The following is a 27,662-nucleotide window of genomic DNA, read 5'->3' as shown; positions in this document are numbered from 1 at the left end:
AGTTTTGGTGCATAAGTTGACCATGGTCACATTAAAAACAGGGAGGGTTATTTGTTCTATTCAATGACTGTTAACTCCTACCTCATCAATTTTAGGACTGACTTCTCCATTCATCAATCCTATGCATATTATATCACACAGATTTTTTCTTCTTCTTCTTTTACCTTATTTGCTAATATAAGGCAGAGGTGATGGTGTAGTTATTTCTGTCAAGGTAATTATTTTAAAACTTAGTTTCATAAACAGCACTTACTAAATTTTTCATCTGCAGCAAATGAAATTAAAAATCTAATCTTTCCCACACTCAGGAGGGAGAGGATTATTCTAACTTGCATAAGTATATATTACAATAACAACAACAAAAAAAAGGACAAAAATTGCAATTCAATGTAGATTAATATTTGAAAAGCATTACTTTTTTTTCTCAAAAGGATGAACTCAGCGTATGGTGGTACAGGATCATTCACTCTCAAAGATTACTCCAGATTAGCAGAAACTGTCCATCAGAGTTGAGTCCTGCAAAGGGCTGGATGTCTTCTGTCTCTTCGTCACTCCCTTTGCAATAAGTGCTCAGCACCTGATGGACTTTAATCAAGTTGTTTGTAATTAAGGGCTTGGATCTCCATCCCTCAAGTCGTTTAGTCATTTGCCTCCTTTTATACTTGAAGCAGACACTAGGTTTATGAATATAAAAGAACAAGTGCTTGACCCATACCTACAGGAAGATGCATGTTTTTATATTAGCCCCCAACTGTGCAACCCCATAAGTCTTTTTTTGAACTAATATTATTTTTTGTGTCTGTCATTAACACCCTTATGCTCTGGATCAAAATAATAAAAAAAAGCCACACTGAAAGCCACAGACAGGTGGTGCCATAAACAACTGAGTTATAATTTATTAATTTGACAGATTATCATCCAGACAGGGCCCAAGTCTGTAATTAGAAGTTCTGCAGTGTAAGCCTCTGTTAACAGCAGAACATGGCTGTACATGCAGTAATTGAGGAAAAAGGGTGTGAAAGTCATCTGTGAGGATGCTGGTGGAGGCAGTCAGGAGGAAGAATACCATTTGTTTCTGCAGCTGTGAGGTTGCTCATTCATCAGCACATTTTCATTGTCTGAAAACACAGAAATGACGCTTTCAAATCTGAGTGCCTCTCTGACTCTTCAACAGACTGTTCTGCACAGTCTGATGCTATGGATGATGCATGGATGTATAAAGACTGATGTGATTTGCATGTTTTGGATGTGACTGTGAATGGCAGGACCAGTTAACAGAAATTAACTGCGTGTATTTTTAAATGGAGAGCTGAAACACTGGGAACGCTTTTGCAAAATACTTGTATACTTTACATACAAAATCCTTTCTGAAATTTACTGAAATTTTGATGATTTAAAATCATGTCACTGAAAGGAGAATACTGTACAGCAGACTTAGAAACAAGAATCATTTGTCACCATGCTAAAATTCATTAACATGATGGAGTGCTACAATCTGGACAACATCAAATTATTGTAATTAACATTTCTGTGATGCAATTAGACAGGAAAAACTGAGCCTCTGGTTTGCCAATTTTTCTGCATTTTTATTCATTTTTCCTAGTGGCTGAGACCCTCCAGTTCCTGTGAATGTCCACTGCGGCTGAACACCCCCCACATGTGTTTATGCAATAACTTAAAGTTACATAAAGTCAAAAGGATTGCCCAAACTGCTACAATTCTGCACCAAAATTTGTGAGTGGAGATCCACAGTCTCTTGTTGCTGACACCCCTTGTGTTTCATGGGGCTGCAATATGAGCCATGTGAAATGCCTTTTCCCCCTCCTCTGGGTTCTGCATAATTGCTCTGCTGTAGGCAGTAAAAAGGGGAGGTCATCTGAAAACTTTGTGGTGCGTGACTGTGGGCTAGCAGCTTTCCTTGGGGTATTGTAAAGGAACTGAACCCCTCAGTGCTGGGCAGCATGGGGGCCTGGACTCTCCTCATGCCCTGTGGCCATGTACCAGAGTCTCAGGGTCATGAATAGACATTTTAAACCCATTCACTGTGAAAACATATGGGGTGAGGTGTAATGCACAAAGCAAAACATTTCAGTTCCAGTTAGGCCCAGATTAAAATCTATAATATTAGAGAGTTGCTGAGAGCACATGGCTTTTCTTGGTGACAGGGGGACAGCTTGCCTTTTACCATGAACATGTATTTGTTAAATGAGGAAGATATCTCTTGCTTTCTTTTTCAGAGTAGGTTTTGCTGAGCAAAACCATCCTGAAAAGCTGAATAGCGCAAACCACAGCTGCTGTGGCTGAAGCCAAAGCAGTTCATTTGGGAAGGAAGCATAGGATGTTTTAGAAAAATGAGGGCTTCTTGTAGCATTTTATTCATGATTAAGAACTAGCTTGGAGAGAAGAGTAAATGGGGTGGTGCTGATGGGGAAAGGGGTATAATGCAATTGCAGAATGTTAGCAGACAATTTGGAGACCTTTATTAAGGCCATGGTATACCCTCCTCCTTCTCAGGAGGTTATGTACACACATGCCACAGTCTTGATTAACCTTGATGATATTTTGCCTCCTTGGCATCAAGCCTGAAGAGGAGCATTGTGAGGGGGCTTGAGATGTGCCTTAATCCCTCCTGAGCCACTGCTGTTTGAGCAAGCTGCATGTCCTGCCCATCAGCACAGCACAGCTGGGTGTGCTGTGCCCATGCACACCTCATGTTTCTGCAAGCTGCCAGGGTGCTGGTGTGGGCTGGGCACTCAGCCTGGTGCTGCAGCCCCAGAGACCCCAGGGCAGAGAAGCAGAGGTCAGCCCTCCACAGGAGAGTGTGGTGGTCACCTCTTTAACACCCACTCTCCAATAGTTGTGACATGGAGAAGTCTTCAACTGACATGCACCCATAACCCACAAACCACATCCCTCAGGCCTCCTCTCATGGAGGAGGAGAGGTAGATAAACACAAGGATAAACTGCAGGAAAAGGACTTTGCTGATCTTTAAAAAATCTCAGTGTTCTTGGAGCTGCGTGTTTTGTCAGACTTTTAAAGATCTTTAGCAGAGGAATGGGTAGGCAGTAAGATTAGGGTATTCACAAGGTTCCCAGCAGCTTCTGTCAAAATAAACATTACTTTGTTAGCAGAACAAGCTACAATGCCTATGTATTGTACAGAAGCATCACTGTATTTTTCTGGCATATTGCAACAGCTTTGGGATTAGAAAAGCGCGTAATCATTTAATCACAAATGTGTGAATTACGATGAATAGGTTTTGTTTTCAAAAAAAGCCTAAGTGATTTTTGGATATAAATTTACTCCTCTAGTGGCTTAGGTATTAGAATGATAGAATCATTAGGGTTGGAAAGGACCTCCAAGATCATCAAGTCCAACCTTTGACCAAATACCACCTTGTCAACTAAACCATGGCACTAAGTGTCACCTCCAAGTATTTCTTGAACACTTCCGGCGATGGTGACTCCACCACCTCCCCGGGCAGTCCATTCCAATCCTTAACAACCCCTTCTGTGAGTAAATTCTTCCTGATTTCCAACCTGAGCCTCCCCTGGTGCAACTTGAAGCTGTGTTCTCTCATCCTGTCGCTGGTTTCCTGGGAGAAGAGGCTGACCCTCAGCTTGCTACAACCTCCCTTCAGATAGTGGTAGAGATTGATAAGGTCTCCCCTAGGCCTTCTCTTCTCCAGGATAAATAACCCCAGTTCCCTCAGCTGCTTCTCACAGGACTTACTCTCTAGGTCCTAAAAAGAAATGTGAAGTTTCTTTGGAAATCAGTGGTATTTAGGCTCTAAAGCTACTTATATGCATTAAAACTATATTCAGTGATTTGACAGATAAGAAATTTATGGATAAACTATTAATTCTGAGTTAAACAGGATTTCAGGCTGATTTTAAGATTATTCTAAAGTGTCCTTAAATCTAATAAGATAGATAAGTTTATCATTGCACCTATCATTGTCTTAATATATTTACATTAGCGTTCATTTTTAACACCTGTTTTAGGCTGTTTCCAGTATTCTTAATAAAGAATTAGATACGATCTAACTGTGTACTGTCAGAATGACTCCACACCATGCACACCTACATATACATACATACCATTCCACTTCACTAGCTGCTTTTACTATTGTGTGAAAAAGCTTCTTTACTTTCTAGAAATGAAATCTGTTCTCATTCTTCACAGGAATGAGCCCTTCCCCTTCCTAGGAAAATGATGGAGCTGCTAACGCAGAGCTTGCTTGGGATGTGGGTATCTCTGTTAAAGGCCTTCTTTTAGATCAGGTATGTAAAACTATTTCTCACAGCCCTGGCTAATGCTTTAATCATGGGGACATTCTCAGGATCTTGTTCAGGCAACAGGAGCACAACTTGTGTGGCAGCTCCCCCATAACCAGTTCAGATTGCTGGTTTCTCAGGCTTGGACCCTACTTGTTATGTTGTTTTATTATCTGCAGAAATTACTTGTGGAACAATGCAGAGCTTCCCTGCAGAGAAGTGAGAAGTTTTGTCCTTGCCTTTACAGCACTGTTGAATTTTTCCTCCCCATACCTTCACCTCATAAGTGAACATAAGTGAACATTGCTCAACAACAGGGGTCTAAGAGATGTAGCTGTAATACCAGGGGCCTTGTGGCCAACAATTAGATGCTGCTGTTGCATTTGTGCTATGATTGCAGTCCCCAGCTGAGGGGCAGCCAGTGTGATTGTTAAACCAGGTCTGCCTTGCTTGTGCAGCCCAATCTCATGTAAAAGCAAATGTTCTTCTCCACTTACAAAAAGTGGTCCTGGAATGTACTTTCTGGGACTGCAAGACTGTATGCACATGTCCTTTAGATCCCCAAACCAGTGGATTTGGCACTTCTTGGACAGAAGGAAAATCTTTCTCCATTCTGCTTGACTTTGAGCAAGGAACTGATTTCAGATCTGCCTCCTTTTGAAATGTGCCAGCCACAGAACTCCTGAATACTCTGCAATGAGCCTTTCAGTCTCTTCTGCAACAATACCCCACTGTGCAACAGGTATGTGAACACAAATCTGCCATTTCCAAGGTGAGTGCTTCAGGCTTTTGAGTGGACCATTTTCATCCTTGAAATATTTCATGGCAATATGGGAAGGGGTGCTCTAATTTAGAAAAGACAAGGTGCTATTTCATATGAAATATGTTTGTCTTTAATAAATTTAAGATTGAAATGAGAAGAATTAATATAATGGCAATATAATATTTGAATATTCCAGTAACACCTCTGTATGTTCTGAACCATTAACTTTCATGATAGATTGCAAAGATAATACTTTCATAGACAAAGAAGTGGAATTTAAAATGTAATTCTAAATTACATTGTGGGGTTCTAAGTTAAAGGAAGTCAAACTCAATGGCTTTTCAGACCTTTATTTCATTATTAAGCAGAAAAAGCTTCTAAATGTTTTTCATACCAACTAAAGCATTCAGAGTTCAGCAAGCCCAATGACCACAGGGAGTTACGCTTGTGAGCATCTCTTGTATATGAATGAATGGCTGGTGAGGAAATTTGACAGTAGTTAATATTTCAGTGGTGTTTATAATTTTTTTTTTATTAGCATTCCAAGAGGAATTAGAAATACAATTAATTTTGCTGTGCTGCTGAAGGGTTAGTTCATCAAAATTAAGTGATGGGAGAGCTACCCAGCTCTGAAGCCATGCAGCCATTCTCATTAGGGCTTGTTTCTCCCCTCCATCAAGGTGGTTCTGCCTGATGCCTGGCTGTCATCTCAGCTGCCTATCTGGAAAGCTGTCTTGCAAACATTTTATTTTGACAGCATGTCAACAATTCTTAGGAAGATTTCTCAAAAAAACTGCTACCACAGAGTTTGAAATGGGTTTTAACTGCTGGATAGACATTCAAGGGTGGGGAAGAGTGGGAAGGTATAGATCTAAAGGTGATTGGCAGCTGGAAACACCGGAGTGATCGAGTCTGGCTTTGCTGTACAACAGCTGGGATCTACCTTGTGTACTAATAAGTAATTTTTAGGCTACTTATGATGCAAATGAAGATAAGTTCAAGAGATACAGTCTTGTCATAAAGTGCAAGTGCTTTTATTCTGGTAGAATTCAGGAACTAGAAATTCTTATAGAAACAGAAGCTTTTGAAGCCCTTATTGAAAGTTATAAACTTCAGTTTAACTAAATTATTAGATGATAATGCCAATAAACTTATCTTTATGTGAGGGAACAAAGAAAACTAAACATAAAGATTCTGAATTATATTGTTAGGAAGAATCATTGAGGGAAATGTAAGCTTGAGTTTGAGATTACTGAATCACAGTACTTCGGTCCCTGAACAAAATGAGGTAACAGGAAGGAGAAAGAAATATGTTTAAAACTATGAGTAAATAGCCTGCTCAAGTAGGAAGAGATTATGTGATCTCAGCAAATATCTTAACAAAAGTGGTGACACCAACCCATTGAAATCAAGGCTTGCAAATAGCATCTTGTTGGAACTCAAACAGGAGAACAAAGGTGAAAAAAACTGAAGAGCATGAGCCTGGAGATGAACAAATATAACCAGATGTACATTTTGTAGGGACTGGCCTGCAAAAAAGCCTGCTGGAAAACTGCATCACCATTGGAGTAAGTGCCATCAGTCATGTGAGATGATTTCTTCACATCAGCTTTTTTTTTACCAAAGAGATTGATGAAATCTATTCTGCAAGTTGGAGGCACAGACTGAGGTCTGCTGGTGCAGAACAGAGGCCATGAGGTAAGTATAGAAATATATATTTTTATTTTCCTCTTCATCAAGGCTGGATGCTGGATTTTCTATACTGATAGTACCTTTTCCTCATGGGAGTGACAGCTTTATCTTCTAGCACTAGGTGAAAGTGTTCTGAATTTTTGCATTATGCTGGCTGTGAATCAGCCAATTTTGTATTTCAAGAAAACCTTGCTTGGTGCTCACTGGAGATGTTTTAGCACCCAAGTTGTGCATTCACTCTCTTCTGCTTCCTAAGCTTGGAAAAATCCTATATGCCTGTGTTTCCTTGGTATCTAGAAAGCACATAAACTTTCCTCACAAGTCTCTTTCTTACTCATGCCAGCAGGATCATTTTACAGTGGGATGAAATGTGTAAGGAGGTTATTGAATTTCATCCTGACTATTGCAAGCTACACTCATATAAGACAAAAGAGTTGAGAAAATATGTAGGTTTGACCATTTCCTTTGTCTTGCAGCTATGAGACTTTGCTGTAGGTTGTGCCTGTTGTGTGTGCTTGGATTGTGCTTCCCATCCCACCACTTATTCACAGTGTTCAACTCCAGTGCTGAACTCTGGGACCTCCTTTGTTTGGGTGTTCTTACATGAGAGCTAGAGCTTCCGTATGTGAAGGACATCCTGGATATCTAAAAGCTTGGGTATCTAGCCCCAAGGCATCCAAAAGAACAGAGAAAATGGGACTTTTAAAGCAAGAGGTAGAATGACGAATATTCAGTTCCTCTCTGTACTTGTTTCATCCAGGAGATCCCATAAAGGTGATGCTGTATGACAGTTTCACTACACTGAACCTCGTTTTTGCTTGAAAAACTAATTTTGTGAGAAATGTAACTGGAAAGTGGATTTATGACTTCTCCTTCGTATCTTAATTTCCTTGCATTAATTGGAAGCTGCTATATGGAATGTATTTGGGGTCCTTATTGCAGATGCCCTGAGCTTATCTTGTATGAGGAGTAGGCAATTTCTCTTGTACTTTTTCCGAGTTCTTTTCATGAAAATACTAGAAGTTTTGATAGTATTTTGGGCCTGGAATAAATTCCTTAAAATTCAGCTATTTAGTTTTACATTACTGAGTTTTACATTTGCTGAGTTTTTAGGTTCTATAATTTTTCAGAAAACTTGGAAAGGACCTGCCCTCCCCCCCAGAAAAACCCCCAAATCCCAAACCCCTCCATCTACTAATTTATTATCCATGAGTAAATGGCTTCTGATTTCAGTGTCATGAGGGAACAAACTCTAGCAGGCTCAAGAGAAATGGCACAGTGAACTTGCATCTAGCTTCGATCAGTGATTTTCTCTTGTAGCTGATGACCCTTTCTTTTTCCCTCTGTGAAAAGACTAAATCAGAAGAGGGTAACAGGGAATTCAGAGGCTATTTGCAATACTTTCCACCTTTTCTTCTTCTTGTTAATGACTTCTATGTCCTAAACAGTTTTTTAAAGGTGCCCTCAGCTGTTTGGCCTCTGAATCATGAATCTGAACCAGTGGAAGAATGCAAGAATCTTTTACAAACTCTAAGGTGTGATGTAGGAAAAGGCTGCAACTTTTTAAACTGTTGCTGTTTCAGAGCAGTAAGGGAAATATAATTTAAAATTTCTTAGGTACTTTATAGATTCATAAAACTTCTTGAAAGCTATGCCTAAAATTTAGTTATTCACAATACATTTTTGTCACATCTGAATACTTAAGGTAGATGAATATAATACAAAGTCATCTGTGTTGAAATGCTGTACTACATGTTTCATGTATTTGTAATGCTTTTAAATACACAATAAATATTGCTATTTAAAATGGGATTGTTTTATCAAGGCTTAACGTTTTGGCTGCAATTTTCTTTGGCCCAGGCTTTGCTCTGGGCAGCCATTTCAAGCAGAAGAGCCATGTGTGACTTTTCAGCTTACTTTCTATTGAGTTTGCAATAAACTGGAGCCTGCTGCAAAATCCTCAGGAGAAAAGTGGCACAGCCTTATTGTTTTAAGTCTTCCCTTTATTTTATCATCTAATGTTCACCTACTCTAACGCTTTCTGCTCTACTGGCTCAGAGCAAAGGCACCAAGTTAATGTTACTGCAACTTTTGGGGCTTGCTGGGTGCCAGGTAGATTAGCTGTGTGGGGAGTAAAAATTGCAGAGACATTTCCCATGGCTTTGCAAAGAACATGCACATTTAGCCTGCAATCCTAATGGTGTAAAGGGCAGGCATTTGCTTTGCTCTGTTTTCCAAGCCTGTTTACAGCTAGGATGCTGCCACAGAGCAGCTGCCTTGTGGTTTTCACTTGATGCCATGCTGACATTACGTGTTTTTCTTTTCGAACATTCTCCAGCTTTTCCAGCCTGAGAACTATGCAGTCTGCCAATCAGGCTCTCATGGTATTGAAAAGGGCAGTGGGGAAAACTTGATTGCTTGCTCTCTATCGTCAACCCTCATCCTTTTTCCCAGAATTTTCTATTTTTGGTGGAATAACACCTTTTATTTGACCTCATATGAAGTGCTTTGTTTTGCTGGCCTTGCTCTGTGTGCTGGTTCTTGAGTTCCACTTCTGTGGTACTGAATTCTTCACCAAGCAGACATTCCAAAAAGTCAAAATATTCTTCTCAGAGTATGCAATTGCATTCTGAGATGTCCAGAACTCAGTGAAATATTTAACATTGTGTGTGAACTGTTTTTCTGCACTGTTAAAACCTTTCCTGAAGGGATTGTGCTAAAGAAGTGTGTCATGGCCAAGGAAAACCCACAAGTGTGAGTGATCCAGGCGGTGGGAGCCAAGCACCAGAGTACAAGTGTTTAACTCAGAAGCTCTCAGGGTATTCTTGTTTCTGAAAAACAAACATAATACTGGTACTAACATGACTTGATCTCACTTCTAGCACTGATAGCTCAGTTGCTTGAAACCTCTAAGTTTTCTTTGCTGTGAAGTCAAAAATGTTTTCTTAGAGCATCATGAATTAACACCCTCCTGCATTTTTCAGTTTATTCTTTCTTCAGAAAGTTGATCAAACATTAATTTGACTCCACAAGTAAAGCAATCACTATGGTATTGAAAATAAACTTCTCAGTTGTCTTTAAGTTTGAAACTGGAAAACAAATGAGCATAGAACAAGTTTATCTTTTGCAAAGCTAAAACACTGGTAACTTTCCAGAGCAGTAACAAACTATAAAGATTTTTTGACAGGAGAAGAAATCTAATTTGTTCATTTCAGTGGGTAACTCTTCCCTGCATTCTTGGTTTGTTCAGTTTCATTTTTCATCTATTTCTGCCATGCTGTTTCTTGCTGAAAGCATTCTTTTGTCTGAGGTATCACCCTTAAGTAGCTTGTGGACCTACTATTAAGCATTAAAAACATGCTGGGAGAATTCTCCTTTTTCAAGAGTGTTCAGGGTGTTTTTCTGTGGTATGTAATGTTTAGCTTTTCAGGTTTAAGAACAAGGGTCAGCAATCTTCTGCCAAAATACTTGCAATCTATTTTGGTCTCAATTGCATCAGGGGTTGGCAGTTAAGCATAGTTTTCTGCTCAGGCCCTTTTAGCCAGAGTGAATTTCAGAATAGTGATATTCTTATAGCCTGAGGGTATTTTCAGCCCAGACAACTTCAAAAACTCCTCTGAAAAGACTGCAAAACTTTAGTAAAACCAACCCCAACCTAAAAAGCCCAAACATCCTGATAGTCTCATGTAGGTATGCCAGAACAGGGTAAGCAGAAAGAAAATAATGATATAAGGGTAATCCTAATGAAGGTTCAAAATTCATCCTTGTTTTCTTTTACTGTAAATGAAAATCCTTATGCTGTCAGAGCATGGGACAGCAGCTGGGCTATCTCTTCGAGAAATCAGGTGGTGCTTCAGCTTCCAGAAAACTGAGAAAAAGTGGTTTTGGGCACTCTTTTTCCATGTCCTTGATGACAGTTGGAAAGCAGAAACTTTGCCACGCTAGGCCATGCATGACTACAGGATTTCCTTCTGCAAGTCATTGTCTGGTTGCTATGAAAGGATGTGACTGCATGGCAATGGTCTGCACTAGTTCTTGTCAATAACCTTAGATAAGTTGACTTTCTTCAATGAAATCGAACAAAGGGGCCATTAGTGTTTCAAAGTGGTGAGGTAGCATGGGCAGGGCGGCTCGGCAGTGATTGCTTAAAGCACTTCCCTTTCATACCTGAGGTGTCCTGTCTTCCCCTGTAACAATGGCTTTTCTGGATAGGCAAGCCCTCATTCCCTGCTGCAGAGATGGCTGAGCTGAGCATCTTTAGGAGGTCTGGACTCACCTCACTGATGAGAACTGGGAATGAAATCAGAAAGAGCTGCTTCTGCATGGGTGTTAAATATTGTGAGTCTTTCAGCTGTCTCTGAAAAGTGTTTTATGTGCTGGGTACCTCAGTCTGTGCCTCCAAACTTTACCCTTTCCCAGTCTTCCCTGCTTCCCAAGACTCTGACATAACATTGAAAATACCCAACAAGTCCTCTCTCCTAGGCCTGCTGTGGGAACTCTTCCATCTTTCATCTTACAGGATTTTTTTTTTTTTTTTTTTATTTTTGAGGGTAAAAAATGCTTGCGTTTAACTTCAAGTAGGTCAGACTTTGTTCACTGTCAGAAGTACTTCTGCCTTACCTTGTGACTGCTGTATATTATCCTAATGGATATTGTGGTGTTGTGCATTGCCTGAAGCTCTTCTATCTTGGCCATCATTTGCATCATTATAGTGCCTTTCTTTTGTAGCTATTTTATTGCTGCTGAAAAACGGAGATGTGGGACAGTGGCTGAAAAGCCAGTTGCATTCAGATCTGATGAGTGTCTGACTTCAATTTTGTGGCTTAAAAAGAAAATCATTGCAATCTGGTAGTGAACTGAGCTTCCCTGAATTGCACTGTGATCATCTTAACACAGAAGCATAGTCCATGTTCTCAGTACAGTTACAAATAAGGGCCAGAAAGCAGAAGATAGCTTGTTTTAAAAGTCTGTGAGCTATGCGGGACAACAAGGCAACTGATAAATAAAGTTCTGGTTTTCCCCTCTCAGATCCTCTGTCCTCACAACAACAGCAAAAACCCCCACTCGTTCCTCTAAAATGAATCTGGAATAGAAGATGGAAATGATCTTTCATCTCAAAATTGTGAAAGGGCTTTGAAAGCTTGCATTAAAGTCCCTGTTGTGTCTCTGACTTACCAGGTTGTAAAGGCAGCTCTCCAGTCTTCTATATCAAAGTCTTAGAAAAGTAAATCATTAGGCCTTCCTTCCCTGCTCCAAAAAAGTGTTCAAACACACTGAGGGAGTCAGTCCTAAAGTTTCATCTGTACACCCTTGATCCTGACGTGACTGTCTGTTTAATGTTAACAAAAGGTTACTAAGGTTTTAATTTTTGGAGGAAACTGAACTTGTCAAGATATTTTGAACCTTTTTTCTTCCCAGTTTGGTCAGAAAATGTCTTTCAAAGGGTTTGTTCCCATGTCTCTGTAGAACAGAATAGTTTTTATTACACTTGCTCTTAAAGGCCTCTAAAGTTCAACCTGGAAATCATGGTCAGATTCAGAAGAAATTTACTTACCCCAGAATAACAAATAAGACAGTGAGTTGGTGCATTTGCTGTACTAGCAGCCAGTGCCTTGGGCTTTTGGGGCAGAAGAGAGGGCTGGATGTGGGTGTTATTTCAACATGGGTATTTTGTTTTCAACTCACTATGCTGGTGGAGACAATACTGGTTAGATCCTGTTCCAGATTGGACTGTCCCCTTGGGCTGATAATGTCTGTTTGCTCTGAAAGGCAGTACATGGACCATCCTGCACTGCTCTGGGGTGATGTTTTCAGCACTTCCTAACATGGGTAAGTGACTTGTAGTCACTTTTGGTTTCCTGCCTGGATGTCTGCTGTGGGCCTGTTCTCATACAGCAGTGTGGTGCGTCCGCTTCTCACCTGTTCCTTTAGTCACACTCTAACAAAATCTCCTTTTATCAATATTTTCCTAAGCTTTCAGTGAGTTTTCATCCCTCCCTACAGTGTAAAGTTGAGGATTTCTCTAGGCTTTAGATATATTGTCATCCTGGTTTAGCTGGGATACAGTTAGCTTTCTTCCTAGAAGCTGGTACAGTGCTGGATGTACCGATGGTTTAATTGTTGTTAAGCAGGGCTTACTCTAAGTTAAGGACTTTCCAGATTCCCATGCTCTGCTGATGAGCAGGTGCACAGGAAGCCAGGAGGGAGGATGGTTGGGACAGCTGACCTCAACTGGCCAGATGGATGTTCCATACCAGAGAATGTCATGCTCAGTGTATAAACTGGGGGAAGTTGACCAGGAGGGGACAATCCCTGCTCAGATGTTGAGTGATCGTACTGGGGGTCACTTGTCTGACTTAGGTTTTATCCCTCTCTCTCTCTCTCTCTCTTTGTAGTCCCCCTTTTCATTACTCTCCTTCTCCTCCTTCTTCTCCTTCTTTCGTCTTCTTCTTCCGCCTCTTCTTTTTCTTCTTCTCATTTATTTCAATCACTAAACCACTCCTATCCTGACCCATGGTTTCTACCTGTTTTCAATTCTCCTCCCCATCCTATCAAGGCTGGGGTGGAGAGTAAATGAGTGGCTGCACAGTATTTAGCTTCCAGCTGAGGATAAACCATGACAATTACATTCAGAGAGATAATACTAGCTCCATGACAAAACCAGCTTTTACAGTCTCAGAGGAGCTGAGTGCATCAACCTGGGAAGGCAGCTGTGGCACTACAGGAGGAGAATACACCCAGGCAGATGGCCTATCCATCCCCAAAGTTGCAAAGTGACATGTGCCAGCAGCCTGCACACCTAGCAGAGGTCAGGGCTTGCCACAGGTGCATTTATGCTGTTTGCGTACCAGTTACAAGCTCAGAAATAAGACTCCCAGATCTCACAGAGCTGCCCCAAGTCATTCAGCTCCTTAGCATGAATGAAACCATCTCAATTTTGGCAAAATTCTCTCTGCTTATTTCCTCAGTCAACAGCTTTTATTTCTGCTTCCTTTTTCCTTTTAGTTTGTCTTGAATGCCATGGGTGTAAAGACCTGCTGGTTAAGACAGCCATGTGCAATTTTTTTTTAAACTGGTTTATTGTTTTTCTTTCTGTTGGAGTTTTAGGAGCTCTCCTGGTTTGGTTTTTTTTCTGTTAAAGGAATTTTCCCCATACATGTTGCTAGGTACTTAAGAAAAACAAAAGAGCTGGCTATGGGGGTGGGGTGTTTCTGGCTACTCTTGTTTCACCTGGGTGTGCGGACAGTCGGTCCCTGGCCTTTGGATGGAGAGGGAGGCTGTTTCGTCGGCTGCTTTTCCTTCTGCCAGAGTAACCCCAGGATCCCAAGCCCGCCTTCCCTGCCCCGCAGGGAGCCGGGCCGTGGCCGCCCTGCCCCCGCGGTTTCTTCAAGCCTTTGCTGCGTTGTAGCCCTGCTCGCCCTGCCTGCCCCGACCTCCAGGGGGCTCCCACCGCGGCTCTGCAGTTTGGATATATCTCATCTGCCATCCGGGATTTGTGCTCGTCCCCGCTGTTCCAGCCTGCTGTTCCTGACGGTCCGGCCAGACACCGGGATCGGCTGCCCAGGGGTTTGTGAAGCCTTTGTTCCATCCCTTCCCGGGATCCCAGGGCACCGGTGCCGCGTGCTCCCCGAGCTCGCTCCGGAGCGCCCCCTGCAGCCGCGGGGGAACCATCGCACCTGCCCTGCTCACCGGGAGCCACCAGCGCCCCTGCCGGCTGCGAGCGGAACTGCACCCGAGGGGAAAGGGCCCGACAGCCGAGAAGGCTGGCACTGGGTTTGTGATTGTTTGCTGTTACTGCCGTAGTTATTGCTGTTTGTTTGACTGGTTATATATATAATAGTAAAGAACTGTTATTCCTATTTCCCACATCTCTGCCTAAAAGCCCCTTGATTTCAAAATTATAATAACTCGGAGGGAAGGGCTGTCGCATCTGCCATTCCAAGGGAGGCTCCTGCCTTCCTTAGCAGACACCTGTCTTTCAAACCAAGACACTTTCTTTGAAGAAAGATGACAGAAAACTTATGTAAAGTATGAGGTTTTCATAAAGCCAGAACTGAACACTGTTACACTTTTGGAAGCTTGGAATACAAAGAATGCCGTACTGAGAAAAAATAAAGGGACAGTGTCTACTGACTGTAAGAGGGTGGGTTTAGATGAGATATAAAATACTGTGAGGGTGGTAAGACACTGGAACAGGTTGCCCAGAGAAACTGTGGATACCCCATTCCTGGAAGTGTTCAAGGCCAGATTGGATGGAGCTCTGAACAGTCTGGTCTAGTGGAAGGTGTCCCAGCTCACAGCAAGTCAGGTGAAACTAGAGGATCATTAAGGTTCCTTCCAACCCAAACCATTCTGTGGTTCTTTGAAATGCTGCAAGCCCATCTAAAATCTACTGTTGACCCTCTACCCCTCTCATGAAACACAGGCAAAACTTCATAGAACAAATATCACTAAAACTGTATCCTTAGAAAACTTTGCTGTTTACGTAAACACGTTTTTAAAGACATGCTTCAGACAGTAATAAGAGGTTGCAGTGTGTGTCAGAACATAGAATAATCCTGTTTTAATTATAGGAGGCAGTTCTTCATTACTGAGTGCTCAAAGAGAAGGGTAAAAGAAATTCCATGCTGTTATAATTAAAGGGAATATAAAATTAAAAACCACCTACATAATCAGAAGTTTGATTTAATAGCAAGCGAAATATTTTGTTCTTTAAAAAATTGAAAGTCTGAAGTACTAGAAATGAAACAATGGTGTTCTGTAAAGAATCAACATGTGCAGAGGCAATATGAATGGATATCCCTGTGTTTTTGATGTTCCTGTTAATCCTGCTTTTCCCTTTCCTTTTGCTTTTCCTTTAACTATATTACTTGCACTTTGTGGTCAAAAGGATCTGGGGTTGAATTACTTCAACAGCCAAGTCATAAGTTACACTTAGCTCCTGGGAAGTAGGGGACAACTTGCAGAAATTATGTCAAGTTTCTGTTCATTGCCTTTAGAATGTGAGAGGGACAGTTTATGCAAACAGTGCTTTTATTTAATTGAAATATTGCTTTTACTAATGTGTTTTCCTGTTTCTGCAGATAAAGCATTGGCTGTTCGTATGCATAGTGCACCACTCTGTCTGAATGTCCTACTTTTAGAAAAAAGAATATTAGTCCTTCAGATTACAAAGTACACATTGCTGTTTAAGTATTTCTTAAACTGGATTGTTTTTTAATGTTTTGATTAGATCTTATTCTTCAGATTCCAGTAAAAGTTTTCCCATCGCTTGTTAGAATAACACTGACCTAGATATGGTTCAGAACTTTGATTGGTGTCATTGCACGCAGGTGTACAGGGATATTGAAGGACCAAATAATTTTTTTTTTAAACTTAAAGCAACTGAGCAGAAGTTCTGGCAAGGAAAATGATACTGCTTTGCCATCCAAGTTGTTTTTTACTATTCCTTTTTCTAGAAACATTTATAGGAACTTACAACCAACTGCAGAGTTGGGGGCTTGGTGTGTCTGGTCTTGAATAGATTGTTTCAGGAGAAATTTATCTGGAAGTTAAATTAGACTGCTTATAGATCACTTGTGTCTGACTTTACTTATTTTAAATATAAATAAAACCTTTCCTACACAAACTTTGCACAACAGACCTTGTGGTAAAAAATATTATCTACGTGAAAATACACCTGCAGCTTAGTTTCATCCAGCCAAACTTCTGTAGCACATTTCCTGCCCTCAAAACAATTTTGTCATCCTGTTCACCAAAAAAAGCAGGTATGCTGAGGAGAAACTCTTATCATTTTACTTAAACACATAACTATGGGACCCAGAAGTCTTCCTGGAGACAATGTAGATAATCTCAATTTTGACATTTTTGATGTTGAATGATCAGATCTGAAAACCATAATGTTTTTGTCTGAATTTTTTTGTGTGGAGTTATTGTTATTGTTGCTTTTATTATCTTTAATTTTCATTCAACCTCCCCAAGGTTAGCTTGTCCCTCTGTTCTGTCAAATAACTCTGGCACTCAGATAAGTGTCAAAATGGGGCGGGGATGGCGGAGGGACTACCTTTACATGACATTTTTTAGGGTTTCTAGTAGGGGCAGGCTAACAAAATTTCTTCTCCATTGGATACTCTCAGCTGAGGACACTGGATACTGAAGTGTATCCACTGAAGGATTTGGTTCCCATCCCTCTTCTCCACCAGGCTGAGCATCTTATACACAGAAAATGACTCCTGGTTTGGGTGTATCACAGCTGTAGCTGAGCAGGTGCTTGGCAATCTGCAAAACCTTGTTTATAGTTCAAGTTGCCTAAAATCAAGAAAGCTGTGCATTTTCTCCTACTGTTCCTTACATGATGATGGAAATAAAATAGACAAAACCCCACTCTTTTATTTTGTGGGGAAAAGTATTTTTTCAAAATTCTTGGGAAAACTTGGGCACTTTAAGTAAAGACAAACCAACCCAAAGTGAAAGCAAATGTTCGTTTAATTTTGTGTTCTCCATACAGCTGATGGAGAACACAAATCCCTGTTGAGGAACTCAGACTGGCTCAATTATGCTTTCCTACCAAATTGCCCTTTTTCTTGCTGGTAGAAGAAAACAAAGAACATGAATGGATCCAGGCCAAAATCAGTGTTTAAATTCTTCCAGGAAAACTGTTGTAATTCAAAAAGTTGAAAGAGGTTTTGAAAAAAGTCTGATAAGACTTGATGTGTTTGTGTGACGAATGTAACCTAATTGACCAAAATTCTCTATTTTAGAATCATAGAATCATTTGAGTCGGAAGGGATCTTAAAGATAAATATCTTCTCTTCCCAAACCCCCTGACATGGGCAAGGGCACCTTTCACCAGACCAGTTCTATTGCTCAGAGCTCCATCCAGCCTGGCCTTGAATGCCTCCAGGGATGCGAGGCAGAATAATCTTTGACCTTCTTTCAGAAAGATATTGGAAGTTAGGATGACATGAGAGTTTTCCCCTTCCTCTAAATACCAACTGTGTGAATTATTAGTAATGTGAAAGATCAGTCTGCATGTCTGGTACTCTTATTACTTCTAAGAGTGTTCCTGCATAGCAATTATTTTATTAATTGATTTACAAATGCTTTGTGTTTTGGGACCTGTATTTTGAGTAGCAGAGAAAATCAATCTGTTGGCAGCACGCTGTCAAGTTGATCTATTTTGTTGCATTAACCTAAAAGACTACTTTAAATGAGCTGGCTGTGATTGCTGGCAGGTATCGAAACAGAGCTGGGTGCTTTTTGTGTACAAAAGAAGGAGACCCTGCAGGCTGTGAAGGACTTCAAGCTCTGTCCTTGGCCCCTGTGATGAGTGAATGTTGTTGACTTCTGTAGCTCTGGAGACTCCAAGGCAAAGCTTGCTTGAGAGCAGAGCTGTTTGCACCATGGAACATCTGACCAGGGAACTAACAAGTCAATAGGGTACAAGGGTAAAATAAACTTCATTAGTAAGTAGCTTTATAATGGAATAAGTCTCTGCCCTTTGTGTGATATTAAGCTTATTCCAAGAAAATCTCCTTGAATTTAAACAAACAGCAAAGGATTTACCTGCGTATGCTTTCCCTCCGTCTTACACTGCTATAGTGTGCTACAAGGCCACATTCTCTGGTGGCTTGGACCCTCTTCAAACAAAATGTGTGTAAAACCATCAGGCTGCATTAAAGCATCTTACATTTTGTGAATTTGATCTATCAGACAAACTTAGCTTGATGTTTAGACCAAAAAAATCTGAAATTTAAGATGGGTTATTGGTTTCTTCTTGTTTTCTCAGCCAGGTTAATTCTGTTATGCACCAGAATTCTCTCCCAGTTCTGATTTTAAATTGGGTCAGAGTACCTACAAGTGCAGGATAACATTGTGGTGTCTATGCAATAGACAGGGATAATGTCTCAGTACATCCCAAGCTGCTGGCTTGTACAGAAGTGGTGTACAAAATTAGATCAAGATAAACTAGTGTAGCCTGGAGCTGGATCTGATAAACCCTGTCTTGAACTAGGTAACCAGCAATGAAGAATCAGAGCAGGAGACTTCTGGATTTCATCTCCACTTTTTGCTGTCCCTATCCCAACTTCTATATCTGGTTTTCCATAAATAATGGCACTGATATCTGGTGATCTGGGTTTTAGGTACTGAACTCCCTTTGACTACCCTGAAGATGGCTGATAGGATTTTGTCTTGACTTGTTTTTTTGATCCTAAATTTTGGCATGGCTTTGAATCTTAGCAGTATAATCTGTCCTCTGGTACACATAATTCTATGGCAAGAGATTTCATGCATTGCATTGGTTTTCCTTTTTTTCTTGATAAGTTTACCAGCTTATTACTGGGTAATTTTAACTGGGTTACTGGGATTTGAGAATGATTTGCATTGATGAGATGGACAGCAGTCAGAATATGGATATGATATGTGCAGTATTTTGGCTAGTAGACAGGACAGGGCTCTGATGAAAGGCTTAAGCTAGATGGATGTGATTTACCAAGAATCTAATAGGATCTTACTCTAAATATGTTATTAACATTTTTCATTTTTATTTGAAAGACAGGGAGATAGTTGCATCTTGATGAAAAGTTAGACTTGTTCATGTTTTCTTATACCTTTCTGTCAAATTTTCTGTATTGTCTTTGTACACACACAGGGTTATTTTTCCTGTACAAATCACGCCCTTGTAAATTTTAGTAATGATCATATGAATAAACGAGTTGCTTTACCATTAGCTTGGAGAAAATAATATGCTGCCTTCATCTTAAGATTACGAGAGAGTTAAGTGTATGAAGGAAAATTATATGCTTCCACATTAATAAAGGAAGTTCTTAAAAGCCCAGAACTGTCCAGTGCTGAACAGGAACGCAGTTAAGAGAAGAAATTGTACATGGACAGGAACTGCAAAGCTTATAATCAGCAGCTAACTAGTGACTTTCCTACACAGGATATTTTTGGGTGGAGAGAAAACTGTAAAATGAGAGATGAATGTTGACTTCTGACAATATTCCCTTCAAAAGGAAACAGTGGAGATGGCTAGAGACATAAAAACTGGAAATAAGATTTTGTATTTGTAAAAAAGGGGTATTCATACTCACCAAAAAGAGATACGAACAAGAGCTGGGTGTTTCAAATCCTGCTTCTGCCTGTAACCTAACTCTGGAAGATATCCTGCTTTATGTCTTCCAGTGGAAAGGTTACCACCACTAGATCATTCCCACCATCTCTCTGCCTAGCATTCAAGCAGGAGGAATTCAGCCTGGGAAGTGTTAGGAGCCTGGCATAGTGCTATAAAGGCTGTATTGGAGTGGCATGTCTCACATTTTGGTGCTGCCATGCTCAAAATCCTGACTGCAGGCAAAGAAGAATGACATCTACATAAAAGTAAGCCAAGAATTAATTTATTTTTTACATACATACAAGCCCCACCCCCCCCCCCCCCCCCCCGCCCCCCTCTTGTTTTAATCCCTTTTCCTGGGGTTATGCTCACCCTTCAGGGTCCAGAGGTTGGTGGCTTGACCCTGGGGTTCGGTGTGTGAAAAAGTGTTACAGCAGGTCATATTTTTCTGGAGGAATATGGTGTTTGTGTTGCTGGTTTCCTCTCCCACAGCTAAATTCCACCTTGGGGAATGGCCTCCTTGTCCTCCTAGAAGCAATCTTAGAAAGCAGAATTCTCACTAAGATACTAAAAATTATTGCCTATTTTGCATATGTGTTTCAAACCCTTAATCTGACAGGGAGGTTGCTGGCCCAGTGTGTCAGCTCTGTGAGAGAGTATTGTGCCCACCAGACACAATAGGTGTGGGAGAGGGGTGGGTCTTGTATCAGTCAGGCATTTGCCATATTTTACATCTGGCTTAGTAACAGCAGCTTCAGCTGATGGAGCTTGAAAGTCACAGACAGGGAGACACCCTGCAGCTGTGCACTGTCTGCAGAGCCACTCTGCTCCCTGTGCTGCAGCTGCACAGGACTGATGAGGATCTAATTAAGGAGCTGAGCTCCCAGACTGCTGATGCTTATCTGGCTGTATACCCACTCCCAATCCCTCTCTCCTTGAACAAAGGGAGGGCTGAGAGAACAGTCTTGGAGTTGTAGTTTTTTACTTAGATGTTATTTTCCATATTGTCAGAGTGACTCCCAATTATAAATATATAAAATTGTGCATACACATACACATATGTATGTATAAAACCTCTCTTATTTTCTTTCTGTTAATCTGACATCAAGCTGGAAAACAGCGACTTTCACTAAAAGTTATACTGGAGATAAATAAATTTTCAAAGACTTTCAGAGCGCCTAAGACTAATACTGGAAAGCACCCAAATGTGGTTGCTGCTTTCATCCCACAGACTTTGGTAGGAGTTGAATGTCTTGTCTATGAACGTGCCTGTTAAAGAATATGACCAGTCATGTGAGTTGCTGAATCTGCACTGCAGTTGGATCATTTCCACTGGCCACTATGAATCATGCAGGCTTTGGCTATGCTTTCCTGCTTGTTGTCTTTATGGACAGTGGTTGCAGCCAGAGGGATTTAGTCACTGACATGATTCAAATTAATTTTCTCGTGTTTAGGCTAAAGATAACTCATGCGTTGGGAGATCTTGGTGTGATCTAAAATCCCAAGTAAGTTATATCTAGGGGTTGCAGCACACACTGTGAGCAAATTTCTGGGTAGAGGGTCCAAAACTGGTATTAGAAACAGTTAAAATGCAAAATTCTTAATACAGTTTTTATTGAGTTGTATTTCAAGGGGTTTATAATTGTAGTTCTGACATTTGTTGCTGAGATTAGCAGTAATCTTTCCTTCCTCTTTTTGTATAGCTTACTAGTACAATCCTCATAAAGTCTGTAATGCTTTTGTTAAATTTGTTGGTGAGGTGGCACAGTACAAATAATTAATCCAGGGAGAAAAAAGGGTTTAACGTTTCCTTCCCTATTTACAAAACCACATTTTCTCTGTGTAATACAACTTCATTGGCAGGAGGCACACCAGATACTGAATCCACTTGTGAAGACAGTCCCGGTCCTCCAGGTTCAACTGTCGTGAATGTTCAAGCAGGAGTAATTAGTTGTGACTAGTTGCTGAAGTCTTTGTATTCAGAATCTTTAGCTTGCTCATATCATCTGTGTATCAAGAATTGTTCTAAAAATTCTTTTGCAATCAATGTGTCTTTGTTGTTGTATATTTAAAAGCATTTCTGTGAGGCCTTAAATTTCAGGATAAATTTCTCAACTCTGTGTGCAGTCATATGAAAAAAGTAATCGAAATATATTTTTTAAATGTATGATGATACCCCTCCAGCAGTGTAAGGACACAGGAGCAACTCTCCACAACCAGGTATGTTTTGTCACAGCTCTTGTTTAGTAGAGGAAGTTACTTTGCAGTTAACAAGGGTGTAATAATTTCTAGTAAGCTGGTTGCTCTGATCTAATTTCTCTGATGATCACTGATGATTCACAAGGCAGTTTTCCCCATTTTCAAAGGAGAGAAAAATCCTTCACAGTGCTGATGCTCTCAGGGTTCAGATGCACAGTCAGATAATCTGACTGTTTTAACACACTTTTTCATCGTTGAATCTTGGGTCTAATGAAAGTGATATGCTCAGCCTTTCTTGGTATCTAAGTGAAAGTTCTTCCAACTGTTGTTTTAGGGGGGCATAATTATTGAATACTTAAAACTTAGGTACTATTTTGACACTGTAAGACACTCAAGGCACTTCTGTTTATTTTAGGGGGACACAATTGTTGAATCATTAAAGCTTAAGGAAATAATGTGATATTTTAAGGGAAAAGTTATAGTTGTCCTGAGAAAACAGAAAGAAATGAAGTACGTCCATACATGTGTGAATATGAAAGCAATATCCAATTTAACTTCAGATACCAACAGCACAAGCATCTTGCTGCTAACTACAGCTTTTCTGTATTAAAACCTTATGGTGGCATATGCTACTTCAACACTTTAAATACAGAACAGTCTGTTGGGAAAGCCTCTGTCTTTGATATATGTAATGTGTTCAAGCTGTATGAGAACACTCAGTCCTTGCAATGACCAGATGAAATTATTATTATAATCATCATTCTTTTAATTATTATTATCATCATTTTCATAATCATTATTATCACACAGTAATTGTGTGAGGACTCCTGTTTCAAACAAGTGTAGGGGAAGTGAATTGTGCAAGGCCACTAGGAGGGCAATTAAAATGAGAATTCCTACCAACAATTGCTGCATTGTGTGATTGCCTTGAGTCCTGTTCTGATGCACAGAGCTATTCAGGCTGGTGCTGAATGGCTATGAATAGGAGCTGCCAGCCCATATCTGGATACTGCAGTAACACACCATATTGTCTCCTCTTCCAAGGACCTCATCAAAATGGCACATATGGAATTGCAGAAATATGTTTGACAGTACACATTTTCTGATGTTTATCAGTAAATTAGAAAGGATTAGCAAAAGATACCTAAAATAAGAGTAGTGCAAAAATGATCCTGAGAGGGATGTTTTGCTGGTTGCTCTTCCTCTGATCTGTCTGTCTTTACTCAGGTGCCTGCTCAGACTCTTTTGAATAGGTAGGACCCTATTAGTTCAAGAGCTAATCACCGCAGAAATAATGAATGAGGTCTGTGAGAGCATGACAATACATTTTCCTTTCATCATAAAAAAGCCCCAAATTTTTCTGACAAGATTCAAGGTTCTTCAGTATGGAGTCCGTTTTTCCGTTTTTTCTTTTCTTTGTTGTCATTGTTTTTACAAAGTATATAAAGTTTATGTTTTCTTATGGGACAGAAAGGAGAGTAGACTACCAAATTCTTCAAATTAAATTGTAAAATTTCCACTGTAACATAGGTTTTGTAGCAGTCTTCCATGAACATTCGTGCTTACACAGATAGAGACTGTTACCCCACTAAGGGTGGTAGCTCTGTGGAAATGGATGATATTCAGCACAGCAGGGGATGGTCTCCCTTCAGCTCTTCCTTTCACACCAAAAACCTAGAGTTATCTAAATGGTACCAAAGAGTCCATACTTTTTAACTGGTGAAATGTGTGACATAGAGGATGTTTCTGTGGAAATGTTGGACTAGAAACTGTCAGCTTGTCTGTTTGCAGCATCCGAGAAATAGCTGTAAGGAACAGTTTTATATTCTGTTTTTTATATCTTTATTGGAAAGAAGTATTCCATATACTGGAAAAAGAAATAAGATGCATTGAACAAATTATTTGCTTGATTATGATTAATATATCATTATTGTGCTTTCTGGGCCAAGGCTTTAGCTAGATCTTCTGTATGTCTCTATTTCAGTCATTAAAATCTGCATCCACCAATAATTACATCTCCCAGCATTTACATTTGAAACACAGCCTGGACAAAACTGATGCATGCAACTAGAAGGGCCACAGGAGGTTGCTTGTCTGCCATTAGTATTCAAACATTAGCTTTTTCAAGATGAGAGACTTTTACTGCGCAGTGGTAACAGACACGTAATCTTGTGTTTGTACTTCATCTTGTATACTTATGACTGCTTTTATTATTGACCTAAGTATACAAGCAAAAGCTGTATAAAGGGAAAATGTCTTAATGCTCAATGCAGTGCTTGTTCTACACAAATCAGTGACCAGGTGACAGGAAGGGAACAGGCTATTTTTGAAACAAAGAAGCGTCAAAATTATCTAAAGGATTTTAATATTGAATAGGTAGATCATCAAATCCTTCTTAATAGTCATAGAATCCTTCCTGGTCAGAGGAGGCTTCAGGAAGATCTAAGTGCAAACAGTCTCACTGGAGCTTAATCTTTCAACAGGTCAAAGGATAGTAAAGCAGATGCTGAATATAAGAAGGAAAATAATCTCCCTTCCTCAGCGCAACATCTGCTCCTTTTTATTTGCCAGAGGCTGCTACAGTGCTGCTTCCCAGAGTTAATAAAATGAGATAAATAAATTGAAAAAGTTCACTGCTATTTTTTCAAATATATGTATTTTATACAATTAAAACTGTATGTGAGTGACATCCTGGGAAGAAATTTCTGAGGGCATATTTATACAGAGGCTCTAATTTAAAAGTTCCTGCATAAAACCTTGTTTGCAAAGATGAATGCGAGTGGTCAGCAGAAAAGTAGGTGGATAAGGAGAAGAACAGATAACACACAACAGTTTAAAAGAAAACTTCTTGATGAACTAACTCCTTGAATTAACTGTTTTTAGTGAGGATTCCATAAAATGATGGTTTCTAAGGAATTTTTTCTTTCTCTGGCCAGGGAATCTTCACCAATTCCAGATAACAAAACCTGGAGGGGACTTGTACAGTGGTAATACTAAAGAGTGAGCACTTGTACTGTGTTAGTACACTGGAGGCCTCTAGAAAAGATGTAGATGGGAGGTTGCTGTAGTTTTCCTTATTCATAGCATTGGAGGTGAAGGAAAATGAAGGAGTGAGTTGAACTGGGAAAACAGGGAATTCAGTAACAGGTTACTGGATTATAGTGAAACTCTGAGATATGCAGCAACTCTGAATGCTGATTCCATGCATCTTTCTAGAAAAAAAGTTTTTAGATGTACATATATGCTTATATATAAACCTCCTAAATATATAATAAACTATTTATTTGTTATTAGTATATCATTTACACATATTACTTATATAAAAATTATCTTACACTTTGAGTGTCTGTGTATACATATGTCTTTCTATCTAAATGCATGAAAGTGTAATTGAGGAATAACCTCCACAATTTGTACTACTTGAATAAATTTGGGAGGTAAAGTAGGAAAGCTAATGATGCTCTTTCTGGCAAAGAAACATGAGACTCAATAGAAGTAAGGACACGCGCTAGTAACAAACATACTTTTGTTTATTGCTCACTAACCTCCTGGGTTTACTGCAGCCACAGATACAATATTTCTAGGGAAACAGCAGCATTTTCCAGCCCCACCTGGTCTGTGCTGTAATGTGTCAGGACAGAAAGCCTTCCCTTCCCCTTCCTCTTCCCTTCTTCTTCCCCTTACCCTTCCCCCTCTCCTAAACCACGGTAACAGTATTAAAACAAAATTAAACAGAGCTCTCTTTAGCCATAGTCCCTTAAAATATCAATAGTATTTGTAGATGTGTACCTTCCTCCAGAAAGGTTCCTCTGGAAACCATGAACCCCATCTGGGTTGAAGTATTGATTCAGTGTATTTGATCCTATTAGAGAAAAAGTCTGTTTTGGGAAAATGACCAGTCCCTGTTCACGAAATAGTGCTATACAATTCCTCCTTTTATTGCTTTCAATTTCTCTCCCAGAAGTTTCCAGTTCTTACTGAGATGGGATAATGCAATGGCCAGACACTGGTCACTGAGTCTTTACACTATTTTTTCCTGCAGTTGCATCTGATCATGGAGTGTCTTTGGTTATTAACCTGAAATCAGAAACGTGCATGTACAGCTGGCCAGACTGGGAATTAATCCATGGATAGCAACAATCTCTCTCAGTGCCACTTTCCATTTTATGTGGCCTTTGTGTAGTCTTGTTCAAGATGGGAAGGAACAGATTTATTCAAAAATATGGAATAAAATGCAAATCTTGAGCTTCTTCCAGAACATGGTTGCAAAGAAGCTGGGCTGTGTGGGGAAGACTACTCAGCCTTCCCTTGAAACCCAGGGCCTGCCAGACAGCTACGAGACTAACTGGTGAGATGCAAGGAATCAATACAACTCAAAAGGGAACTGTTGACCCTAAATGCCCTTTTTTCAAACTACCACTAGATGGATGCAAGGTCTGCTGAGACCAGTGATGACTAGATAAAATCATGACAAGATGGTTGAGGAAATATCCAACCAGATGCCAGACCAGTGATCATCCAGAAAAGCCCAAGTCAAGGTTGGGAAGGTTCCTTCAGTCACCCTCCATAACAGGCCCAAGGGAGAGAAGCAGCAGACACTGACCCTGGAAGGCGAAGTTGTCCTGAGTCAGTCATCCTCCATCACTGGCATGGGTACATTCTGCAGCCACCACCAGGGTGGTGGGCCCAAGCAGGACTTCCCAAGTGCTGCCCCATGGAGCTGGTGATGGCAGGAATGGTGGTGGCTGTGTGCCAACAGGAAGGCTGGTGAGTGCACTTGGTGTTTGCATGGCTGCATGTGCCGTTTTCGCAGTAGGTCACACAATCGTTTGTGTGGCAAAAGACCTCCCCTTCACCTACACCAAACTCCCCTGCTCAGTCTGCCCCTTCATATGCAGGAGTCTGAAAAACATGCATGTGGGATGAATAATGCATTTATGAAAGGGAATTTGGGTGGCATTTTGTGCTTTGCCACAGTTTAAAAGGGAGTATTCATCAGCAGTAAAAGGGGACAAGCTCACTGATATCCTCGAGTGGCACATCAGACTTTTGTGTTTGACCAGGGCAGCTGGTGTACAGCATGGCCAAGAGCTGGGCCCCACCATGTGGCAAATGGTGACTGTGATCCCTGTTCTTCAGTGTTGCCCTAGTTCTCCGTAGAGAAAACCACTGCAGTGCAGAATGGCTTGGAGCTGGGCAAGGGACAGGAGCTGGAGCTGGGCAAGGACAGGAGGACACTTGCTTCCACTCCAAGTGGAGGCTGAGCAAGAAGTCCATTGTATGGGGAGAAGACTGCCGTAAGCTCTGTGGATCACCTGATATTCAGAATTTGATGCTTTGCTCAGTTTGGACTAAGTATTTCTGTAAAATATCCTTGGAAATCTGTTTGTCCTAAAGCAAATGCATTTTATTTATTGAGCAGGTTCTATACAAGATGATGTTTTTACAGTAGCATTGATTTTTCCAGATTCCAGTTTAGATTCTCAGATAGAATAAATCACTGCCACTTTGAAGGAGCTACCTATACTAAAGCTTCTCTTGCTTTCAAATGAGCAACTTCAATTTACACGGGCTCTCAAACTGTCCTAAGAAGTTACGATTCTCAGGGATATTAAT

At 40.4% G+C, this 27,662-nt stretch overlaps 1 long non-coding RNA gene across 1 annotated transcript; it reads left to right on the top strand.

The window, feature by feature from the left end:
- The first annotated feature begins 4,185 nt into the window (after positions 1–4,185).
- Positions 4,186–6,733, top strand: LOC125316856. The gene is made up of 3 exons (XR_007199877.1): positions 4,186–4,284; positions 4,836–5,020; positions 6,563–6,733. It is a non-coding gene; the product is annotated as an uncharacterized LOC125316856 (long non-coding RNA).
- The last annotated feature ends 20,929 nt before the right edge of the window (positions 6,734–27,662 follow it).

This window comes from Corvus hawaiiensis, chromosome 26 (assembly GCF_020740725.1).
Source record: "Corvus hawaiiensis isolate bCorHaw1 chromosome 26, bCorHaw1.pri.cur, whole genome shotgun sequence".
NCBI classification, from domain to species: domain Eukaryota; kingdom Metazoa; phylum Chordata; class Aves; order Passeriformes; family Corvidae; genus Corvus; species Corvus hawaiiensis.
This window is presented reverse-complemented; position numbering and strand designations above follow the sequence as displayed.